The sequence below is a fragment of the Tachypleus tridentatus genome, chromosome 7 (assembly GCF_004210375.1).
Source record: "Tachypleus tridentatus isolate NWPU-2018 chromosome 7, ASM421037v1, whole genome shotgun sequence".
NCBI classification, from domain to species: Eukaryota; Metazoa; Arthropoda; class Merostomata; order Xiphosura; family Limulidae; genus Tachypleus; species Tachypleus tridentatus.
The window spans coordinates 183,808,998-183,821,064 of NC_134831.1; the positions used below are offsets into that span (position 1 = coordinate 183,808,998).

At 32.4% G+C, this 12,067-nt stretch overlaps 1 protein-coding gene across 1 annotated transcript in view; it reads right to left on the bottom strand.

Moving 5' to 3' along the window:
* The window catches only part of LOC143257450 (uncharacterized), an 87,797-nt gene extending 76,650 nt beyond the window's left edge, over positions 1-11,147 (bottom strand). Inside the window, exon 1 of the mRNA XM_076516144.1 lies at positions 11,113-11,147. The gene's annotated coding sequence lies outside the window, so the exon portion shown is untranslated. The remainder of the gene's footprint in view (positions 1-11,112) is intronic.
* Between the last annotated feature and the right edge of the window lie 920 nt (positions 11,148-12,067).

Genomic DNA, 12,067 nt, shown 5'->3' on the forward strand with positions numbered 1-12,067 from the left:
TTTTAAAAAAATGGTCATTTTTTTTCCAGCACATTTACTATGAACAATATTATACTTCAAAAAAAAAAAAGAGAACCTGCATGACCAGGTGGTTAAGGCACTCAACTCATAATCGAGGGTCATGCGTTTGAATCCATGTCACACTAAACATGCTTGCCCTTTCAGCCGTGGGGCGTTATAATGTGATGGCCAATCCCATTATTCATTGGTGAAGAGTAGCCAAAGTTGGCAGTGGGTGAAGACAGCTACCTTCCCTCTAAATGGATGTTACAGACTTTAGTATTGTAGATATCGTGGTCTGTCTTCGTACATCTGTGCAAAAAACCAATAAAACTTAACCTTACCGGATTCACTGTGATATTGTAAACTATGGAACAGCGGCGTAGATCCTGGGTGTGGATGGAGGGTATACATCTCCCCTTCATTTTAGTTGGGGGTATATTGCATACAATCATCACCCCCTACAGTTTGGTTTGTTGAATTGTTTTATTGTGTCACAGGCCTACAAATTGTGTGTTTGTTCTTGTGATTCTCGTGTTCTTACCAATCGAATTACATAATTAGGCCTAGACGTAGGCTTTTTCAGTAGCCGAAATGTACATCTTCAACATAGGCGTGCTTCTAAGCTTTTCCATCTAAGCGATAGTTCGTAGGTATCAGTCAGTAGGCCAAAAGTATACATGCAAGTATCGTGGCAACAAGATTACTCTGTGACTACATGTTTACAGCTTTCAGGTTCACGTAATCAGAGATTAACAATTTGTAAATTGAAGAATCCACGTAAGTGGTTGAAAAAATTATACCACACCCCATTGGGTGTAAAATATCTACGCCCCTGCTATAAAGAATAAAAAAAATTAACTCGAATTCCTTTCCTATTTGGTCAGTATATATTCGTTTGTTAATTAATGTAATTTTCTTTCGTAGTTAAAAGAAGCCAAAATTATTCAAAATTACAGAATACAATATTTTTGAGAGAAGTGTAGTATTCTATTTATATTTCTGTATTATAAAAATGACATTCCAGGAAAATGCAATACTATGTCTAGCTAACTTTTCAAGAAAGTGCGGTATTTTGTTTATCTACCTTTTGTATCATAAAACAGAACATTCAAGTAAGTGTGGTATTTTGTCTATCTACCTTTTGTGTTATAAAACAGAACATTCAAGAAAGTGCAGTATTTTGTCAATCTACCTTTTCTATTATAAAACAGTATGTATTAAAATTGCAGTGTTTTGTCTATTTACCTTTATCCCCAGTGTCTCAGCGGTATGTTTGCTGACTTACAACGCTAAAACCGGGTTTCGATAATGATAATATAAAATGCCTATATAAAATCTGTTGTGGAATACGAATGTCCAGTAACATACAACATGCCTCACATCTTTGTAAAACTTGGCTTGGGTTGTTGTTTGTTATTAAATACAAAGCTACACGAGGGGTTATCTGTGCTTTGCCCACTATAGTTTCTGCCATTGTAAGTTCGCAGACATTGCGCTGTGCCACTTGAGTCTACCCAACTAAAAGCAGTACTGAATTGCCTACCGAATTCACGTCTATACAATCGGCTCTTACTTATAGAAAACAAAAATTCAACGTCATTATACTAAAATAAGACCAAAACCCGAAATAACCTATTCAATGTTGCACAAACACCCGCCGCCTCATGGACCAAGTTTTTCCTCCCTTAAATCACATTAGTCACAAAACAAGCACTCACTAAAACAACCAACTTGAGAGTTTTACCTTGTGGCTCTACCCCCTCTTTTATCAGTTTAATGGCCATAAGAAACAATGGACCAAATATATTCATTAATAATCATGTGTATCTTGTTTATATTATTCAATGTGAGGTTATGTTCTCTATTTTACCAATATATTCAATGTTTAGTAATTTTATAATTTATGTTTTGTATCTATGAACTCTATAAACAAAATATGTTGTAAATTTCTGTTAAGTATAAAGTTAATTACCATGCATATAATTGTATGTGAAATTGTAATATGTAACTGACCTTTGTGATGCAATAAACTCAAGTTCTGGCTTTGTGTCTTCTTTGGGACGTGATGCGCTGGTCTACATGAGACGGGTCTCTGCTGTTTGGATCTGCTGCTCGTGATCGGTTTATCGATTTCAGGCAGAAAGTTTTAAAACACCCTTGTCAAATCACCATCAAGATCACCTTTATAGTTTTCTTCACGCCTGAACCACGACAAATCAACTTATCAGAGAAACAACCATAAACCCATCAAAATTACTGAAAGCCAGAAAAGGGGCGAATACAAAATCATTCATTTTGAGAACCTCCGGTTTTCTGATAAACCTAAAATAACTATCAAGTCTTTTAACTTAGCTTGAAAGAATAAAATAAAAACTGAAGGCCAAACTGGTAGCTACACTGACAGTATTGATAAGAATGTACATTAAATATTCAGTTAAATAAGCTACGCATTGATGTTTTGTTGTTGTTGTTTTATTCATCATAATACTCTAAACTGAACAGAAACTGGCTCACCAGTGAATGGATATTTGCTGTAAAATTCTTATCAACGCTTTAAGTGTAGCTAACACTTTAGTCGCCAGTTTTGATTTCATTTTATCACATCCAAGGTGTTTTTTTGACAAGAAACTAATACAAAGAAACGATGAAAACCTTTGAAGTAAAATTCATATAAACCAGAAGAACTCTTAAACAACCCTAAAACCTCCTTTCTTAAAACTAAAACCATTCTCTACAACAAAACTATTTTGCTTATATCACAATCTCTTAAATAACTAGGACCAAGTAAGAATCAGTTAATGATAGTTTACTTTGATGTTGAGTTCAAATTTAACTGTATTTTGTATCATTATCAATATACCATAAATTTTGTTTCTAAATTATTAAAACCAAAGATACAGTAATTGTCATTTGGTATTTTGCCACGTGCTCTACAGTGATTGCGAGTATTTCACAAGTCAATGGTTAAAGTAAATCACGGTTATCACCCTAATAACTGTGATAAAAATAATCACTATACTGGTTATTTTCTGGTTTCAGTGTAATCTTCATTATAAATATTACACATTATGGTTCTGTCAGTTTTCTCCTTTTTAGATATCTTCACACAAAATCGTGGTTATGTGTTGTAGTTTTCTTAACTCAGCTAAATATTACTGTTAGCATAAGCTTAACCGCTCATCCAACATCCTCCATGCATCGGAGTTCATTGACTATTCTTTGAATAATTTGTACTTAAACACGTAATATTCCTTCAGATTTTTCTCTTCCCTTCAAAGAAGCTGTAAAAATCTTACTGCATACAAAAGAAATAAACGCAAAAAAAGTACTTTTATTGTCATAATTACTTTAAAAAAACACCCTGGCTTTGAACCCATAATTAAATTATTTATAATTTTTTAAAATGCATAGTTGTTATGTAACATTTTGTTACAAATTCACTTGTACTCACTCACTTCTATTTCTTTATTCAGTAATCAGCATGAACAAATATTTCTGTACAACTATCAATCACATAATTAGCTGTAATAATGCTGTCACACCTAATCGTCTAATAAATACTGACTGAATTAATTTATCTCGGTGTTTCTTAAGTTTATAAAACGTTTAACCTCATTCAGATAAGACATGAATAAATTGTTTATTTGGAAGATTTTACACTCACTTCAATAGCTCTTTGGATTTCATTTCCATGTTGTTCTTTACCGTGTGTGATATCTTTTATGTTTACTAAACACTAGAGTTTTCTTAATATGTTACTCCCATATACTAGTCTACTTGACTGATTACATTACAAAAATTTTGATAATTATCAAACAATTTATATTCTCTATATACGATTTTTTTTTTTATCGTACCAATCATCATAACTACATGTGCAAAAATGGCTCGATTGGGTTGAGAAAATATTTTACATGGAAGAGCGGACAACGTTTCGACCTTCTTCGGTCATCGTCAGGTTCACAAAGAAAGAGGTAAGTGACCGGAAGCTGACCACATGTTTGGATAGGGTTGTGCAACTGAGTGTCGGAATGTAGAGGGCGGTGTTAGATGTTTGAATATATAATTTTATTTATTTTATTATATTAATATAGCTATAAAGGCATTCCTTTATATTGGTTTATTTTGGGTTTAAGTTGTTGTATAAGTAAGGCTTCTTTAATTTTGCGTTTGTTTATGTTTGTTTCTTTATTTAGTATTTGAGTGTTTTCTATGGTTATGTTGTGTTTATTTGACTTGCAGTGTTCGAAAACATGTGAAGGTGAATTTTTATGTCCTTTGAATCTGATTCCCATTTTTCTACTTGTTTCTCCAATATAGAAGTCGTGGCAGTTATCACATTGTATTTTATAAATAATGTTGGTGTGGTGTTTGTCAGTGTAGTTTTTACATAGTATAGACCTCAGTTTTGTGCCTGGTTTTTTGAATATATTTGTTATCAACTGGAATGTCATATTTCGTTGATAGTTTTTGCCAAATGTTGGTTATTTTTCTGCTGATGTCAGGAATATATGGTATGCAGCAGTATATGGTTTCGTGATTTTTTGATTCGTGAGATATGTTTACTTTTGTTGGTTGATTTTGCTTTCTGTCTAGGTGTGTGCGTGTAATGTTTTCTACGGCTTGTGGAGGAAACTTATTGATGTTGATGAAGTATTGTTTTATTTTGTCTAATTCATAGTTAATTTTATCTGGTGAGCATAGTTTTATGGCTGTGTTTATTTGGTTTCTTAGTATGTTGAGTTTTTGTTTTGTTTCATGTGCTGAGTCCCAAAGGACTCAACTTCATAATAGCACCTAGGTACATTTCAACTATAGAAATCAAAACATGTTTAGAAGATCTTGCCAGGAGACTTGTGATACTTTCTACAGAAAACAAAAACAAGGAAACAACCAACAGATAGAAGACAACTTAGATAATTTTATTGACATCCAAGAGCCAAACTTCCCAGGTAAAATTAAAATTTATATTTTCCAGAAACACCAAAAACAACATCTTAAACGATTTTTCAAAGAATTGTCTCACAAAACCATCAACTATCAAGAAACCAAATAGACACAGCCATAAAACTATGCTCACCAGATAAAATTAACTATGAATTAGACAAAATGAAACAATACTTCATCAACATCAATAAGTTTCCTCCACAAACCGTAGAAAACATTTCACGCACACACCTAGACAAAAAGCAAAATCAACAAAAGTAAATATATCTCACGAATCAAAAAATCACTGAACCATATACTGCTGCATACCATATATTCCTGACATCAGCAGAAAAATAACCAACATTTGGCAAAAACTAGTAACGAAATATGACATTCCAGTTAATACCAAAGTTATTCAAAAACCAGGCACAAAACTGAGGTCTATACCATGTAAAAACTACACTGACAAACACCACACCAACATTATTTATAAAATACAATGTGATAACTGCCACGACTTCTATATTGGAGAAACAAGTAGAAAAATGGGAATCAGATTCAAAGGACATAAAAATTCACCTTCACATGTTTTCGAACACTGCAAGTCAAATAAACACAACATAACCATAGAAAACACTCAAATACTAAATAAAGAAACAAACATAAACAAACGCAAAATTAAAGAAGCCTTACTTATACAACAACTTAAACCCAAAATAAACCAATATAAAGGAATGCCTTTATAGCTATATTAATATAATAAAATAAATAAAATTATATATTCAAACATCTAACACCGCCCTCTACATTCCGACACTCAGTTGCACAACCCTATCCAAACATGTGGTCAGCTTCCGGTCACTTACCTCTTTCTTTGTGAACCTGACGATGATCGAGGAAGGTCGAAACGTTGTTCGCTCTTTCATGTAAAATAATTTCTCAACCCAAACGAGCAGTTTTTGCATATATATTTCTCTACACGTGGGTGTTTATCGACATCACTAATCATCATTCCCGTATTAAATTAAAAAAAAAAATTTTAACCTTAATTACTACGTAAAATGAGATATATGGGACAGCTATCATGTATTTTTTTTATTATAAATCGAGTGTAGTCATTATTATTACTTTAATCAGTTTCTCTAAGATACTGATCATCACCTTTTCAGGTAAGTATCTCACGATATCTATTATTCCAATTTTAGTCACACGCATCAAAACAATATGAATAATGAAGTTAAACATATTAATACGGCTATCATGACAATGTTCGTCAAACATCTGCTGAGAACCATCAGGATTATATTAAGGAAACAACTTAGGATAACCACTATAAAGACATTATTTGAATGTTTTAGTGCATTTATCATGGCTGAGGTAATTAAACAGATTAGGAGAACCACCACAACTACGTTAATCAGGTATCTTGCGATATTCATCATGGATACGTAATGTAGTCGTCGTAGGTCAGCTATCTCAACTATAATCAGATATATCAGGATATCCGTACAGATTTCTTTAGACATATATTTTAAAGCATCTTTCATATCTTCCATGATCTTACATCTACTGGAAGCCATCATTACTTTAATTAAATAGCATATAGAAGCCATTATTGATGTTACGATTAAACCCCTAAAGAAAGTCAAGATTAAGATATCCCTCCAACAGCATATTAGAAGCAACACAAATACATGAGTTAAACACTCCAGAATAGACATCATTATAATGTCAACTCAAATCTTCCAAAGAGTCTTTGTAATTATGTTAGTAAAATTAATATTTTGAAATATACGCCGCAGTTGTTTTTTTCACAGAGACTTCGATACTTAGTGTAGTGATAGTTTGGTTCCTAAGATACGGTGTATATTGTTGAGTATTTCTAAAGTAGCTTACTATATTGTTGGAAAGGACACAAAAGCTGATGAAGTAATAATATTTCATATTTATCATTATATTAATGGTTTATTCTTATATTTGAGCCTTTCTTTACAGTAGTTTTTCTAATACGTGTGTATCAAATGTTATTTTGTACATTTCGTTGCATTTGTTATTATTTAAATCTGTTCATTCTAAATTTCCGATTGAACAAAAATTCTCTCAACGCTCAGGTTGCTTTTTGTCGTTTAAATGCTATCAAATATATATATATATATTTAGATGTTAAGGCTCATCATCAAATCTGAGTTTTGAGATGCAGGGTGAGAGTGGTCGGTCTTATAAATTTGTGAGTTTATTAATCTTGATATTAAAATTCGAAGTCATTTGGGTTAAATAACAACTAGATATAGTCTGATTTGTAAATAAAAGAAAGATGGTAACAATTTAAACTTAAAATGTGTTGATTTTACAACAAGGTTTAATTTTAAATAGGCTTAACATTGTAACGGTATTTTAGGCTTTGTTAAAGATAAGCTTGTGATAAATCGTGGAACAGGATAAATATATTTTTATATTAAGTAAATATAATCTAAAATATAGTTTACTAAAACTGTTTTTCTCTTCGTATTTTATTATTACAGCAAAAATTAGTGAACTCAAGTAACTGTAACGAGCCTATTATAAAAGTTTTAATATCTTTTGGTGTTTTAAGAATTAACTTTATTACTTCAAGTAAGATCGCTAGTTTAGATCCAGCCTATAAAAATAGGTAGATTATAAATCAGACTAAAATATTTTGTTATTAACCTCACGTATGTTGACAGTTATACTAATTTATAAAGTTCTATATAGCTAAACTTCATTACGTTATTGTGAAGAAGGAGTAGAGATAAAAAAATAATGTAATTGATTCTTAAATGTTAAGCTCAGTAGTAGCTGTTAGCAAAAGATTATGCTAATTAGTATTGATAACTGTAAGGCTGCAAGTATCAATACAACATTTAACACTTGGAGACAAGCGTTCAAAGTTTGTCAGATGTAACGAGCACAATGACGGGATTTCATTTGGGAGCTTTGGACTGGCAGGTATTTTGAAGGAAGCTAGTAATGAAGATGTGCAATTTATGTGTAGAATTTGTAAATTGGAGATTATCCTCATTAAAGAAGAGGCAGGTAAAGTGTAGACTGTGGAGAATGACAGTAAGATTTCAGGAGGAGCTTAAACATTTACATGGAAAAGATATATCAACTAACATTGACAATCAGAAAGGCAGAAAGAACACTATTTGACTTAAAGTTAGAAATTGATCATAATAATTCTGTTCTGTTGAACAATAAATTCCTGGGTTTTACTTCTGCAGTTGAGGAACTGTTGGATGGAAGGAAAGCCAAAGATTGAATTGCAGTGTTTGAAAACGTGTGAAGGTGACTGTTTGTGTTCTTTGAATGTGGTTTCCATTTTTCTACTTGTTTCTCCAATATAGAAGTTGTGGGAGTTATCACATTGTATTTTATAAATAATATTGGTGTGGTGTTTGTCATTGTAGTTTTTACATAATATAGAACTTAGATTTGTGCTTGGTTTTTGAATAAATTTGGTATTAACTAGAATGTCATATTTTACCACTAGTATTTGCCAAATGTTGGTTATTTTCTAGGTTGGTTCTAAGGTCCAACATTAGAAATTAAAACATGTTTAGAAGACCTAGCGAGGAGACTTGTGATACTTTCCTCAGAAAACAACCAACAGAAAGACAACTCTTACAATTTTATTGACTTTCAACAGCCAAACTTCCCAAAAAAATTAAAAATTTATATTTTCCAAAAACACCTAAAAACAACATATTAAACGATTTTTTCAAATAATTTTCTCACTAAACCATCAACATAATTTCACAACAAAAAGCTAAAAACAATCTTACAAAAAGAGACATTAATTCCATTAAAAACTTAAAACAAGACAAAAACATAAAAATTTTAAAAGCAGATAAAGGAAACGTTATAGTCATAATGAACATGAATGAATACATCCAAAAAATAAAGAACATCCTATCGGAGAAAAAAACAAATTAAAACCAATACACACAAACCCAACAAAGACACGTGAAATGCAACTGAACAAATTACCACTAAAAATGAAAAAGCCAACACAGTTTCAAAAACTTTATTCCTACTTACGCAAGACCGACTCACACACACCACAAATAATCGGCATCCCCAAACCTCTTAAACCAGATCATCCAATATGACCAATAACATCCACATATGAATTGTTTAATTACAATCTTGGTAAATACAAAGCATGGGCATTCTCCAAATATGTAACATCAGCCAACTCATTCATCAAAGACTCTTAATTTCAAGTCTAATCTTAATCAACTTAATCATAAAGCCTTAATGGCCAGTTTCAATGTTATATCCCTCTTTACAGAAGTCTCAACCACTGAAACCTGTAAGATAGCTTTAGAACTCTGTATTCGAGACTCTAACTCATCAATAGACATTCCCAGCAACCCTCATAGAATTCACCACAATGAAGACAAACTTCATGTTCAACAACCACAACTATATACAAACAAATCGCCTAAGCATGGGCAACCCAGTATCACCAATTCTAGCCAATATTTTTATGACACAAGTTGAAACACAAGCAATGAACACAGCATTACATCCGCCACTAAACTGGTACAGATATGTAGACAACACGATTGCGAGATTCACATCCACACAACACCGCAATTTTTTTAATCACATTAACTCTATATATCCCAACATTAACTTCACATGTGAACAGAAAGAAAGCAATCAAATATCATTTCTTAAACTCAAAATTACAAGAACCGACACGCAATTTAAAACAGAAATCCACCGAAAAATCATCCATACCGGACTATACATACCTTGGGACTCAGCACATGAAACAGAACAAAAAACTCAACACACTAAGAAACCAAATATGCTCACCAGATAAAATTAATGATGAATTAGAAAAATAAAACAATACTTCATCAACATCAACAAGTTTCCTCCACAAACCATAGTTAAATATTATACGCACACACCTAGACATAAAGGAAAATCAACCAACAAGAGTAAATATACCTTACAAATCAAAAAATCATGTAACCGTGTACTGTTGCATACCATATATTCCCGATATCAGCAGAAAAATGACCAACATTTGGCAAAAACTAGTAACAAAATATGACATTTCAATTAATACCAAATTTATTCAAAAACCAGGCCAAATGTTCATTAGAATGTCAGTCTTGGTGTCTCATTTATGAGTTGGAAATTCTTTAAAAAAACAAACAAAAAAAACGAAGCTGTTTTAGATCAAACTATTCAAACTGAAATGTCTGTAAAACTGTTAAATATTGTTTATTGTATAAATATTAGATATGTCTCATTACAAGTTAGATTGATAGGTAAGAATAAAAGAAAAATATATGTAAAAAATTAAAATATAATGAAAGATGAAGTAAAATATGATATGATAAACTTTTTACGAGCGCTAACAAATATTCACTAAAAAGGAATCATTTAAAGAGATATTTATTCAAGTAATTTTTTGTACAATAAAGAATGAAAACATTAATTTTTGAAACTGTACACAGCTAAGACATCATTGACACTTGTGATAGATAATTTATTCCAAAACATATTCTCTTTCTCAGTGATAAGTTTGTAAAAAATTGAATATAATATGTTTTTAAACTTCATAGATTATTTTAACTGATCTCATGATATTTAACATATAAAATAAATCTAGTTTTTAATAAGTACTGATGTTTTCCTCGTGAAATATCTTTATTACTTAATTGCTGACCATGTAATTTGTACATGTTTTTACATTTTCACCTCTCGATTTAAGTCCACATTAATTGTTCGTATTTAAAGTTCAAAGTATATTTTGCTGTAACTTGTGTTTTCCAGTGATGTTTTGTTATTTAGAGTGATGTGGTGAACTGTGTAACTGAGTAGTACTACATTTTTACCCTTAGATATACTTTAATTTTCTGTGACATCTCTGAAACCTCGTGGTAATTTTGGTCCATCTCAAAGGAATTCATCTGTGTTTACCGAGAAAGCATCCCCACAATGTGACTTAAATATCATCTACAATAAAAGAGCCAAGATGAGTAAAGTTTGAAGGCAACCATATTGGTGACTATATCAGTAATAACACATGAATAGACTTGTGGCTCTATTAGGAAGTCCCAAGTTTGTAACATCTATTTAAGTAGATACTTTAGCACAGTCTAGGTTAGATTAAAATATTTAAAAACACTGACATACCTGGAAATTCTTGGAAACCTGGGGTGATACAGCACTTTACTACAGAATTACAAGGATAAAATCAGGGTTTTCATTGTCATCAGTGAACATGTCAGATAGCTCGATATGGCTTTATTACAAAATAACACACACACACAGAATATAATTTAATGTTATATAATGTTATAATAACACACACACAATATAATTTCATGTTGTATGATGTTATACTTGCAAAAATATTTATTCCTCGACATATTTTTTCAATAAGTTATTCAACAACATTTTTATTTAAATATTTTGTGTTTGATATAAAGCTATAGTAACGGGGGTAAGCACTAGGGAAATTTCCCTAGCAACGGAGGGGAAACATTGAAAGAAATTTAACTAGCAACGGGGAGCAAGCAATGGGGTAAATTTCCCTAGCAACAAGGGTGGAAAAGTGGGGGAAATGTCCCTAGTATCGGGGGGCAAGCAGTGAAAGAAATTTCCCAAACAACAGGGGCAAAGAGTGGAAGAAATTTCCCTAGCAACGGGGTAAAGGAATGTGGGAAATGTCCCTAGCAACGAGGGTCAAGCAGTGGAAGAAATTTCCCTAGCAATGGGGGGCAAGCAATGGATGAAATTTTCCTTGCAACAGGAGGGAAGGAGTGGGTAAAGTGCCCATAGCAACAGGGGAAAGGAGTGTGAGAAATGCCCTTAGTAACGGAGGGCAAGCAGTGGAAGAAATTTCCCTAGCAACGTAGGGCAAACAACCCTAGCAACAAGGGGAATGAAGTGGGGGAACTTCCCTAGAAAAGGGGACATGGAATGGGTAAAATTTTCCTAGCAACAGTGTCAAGAAATATTCCTAGCAACAGGGGGAAGGAGTAGAAAAATGTCCCTAGCAATGGGGGGAAGGAGTGGTGAAAATGTTCCTAGCAATGGGGGCAAGCAGTGAGGGAAATGCCCCTAGCAACAAGGAGGCAAGCAGTGG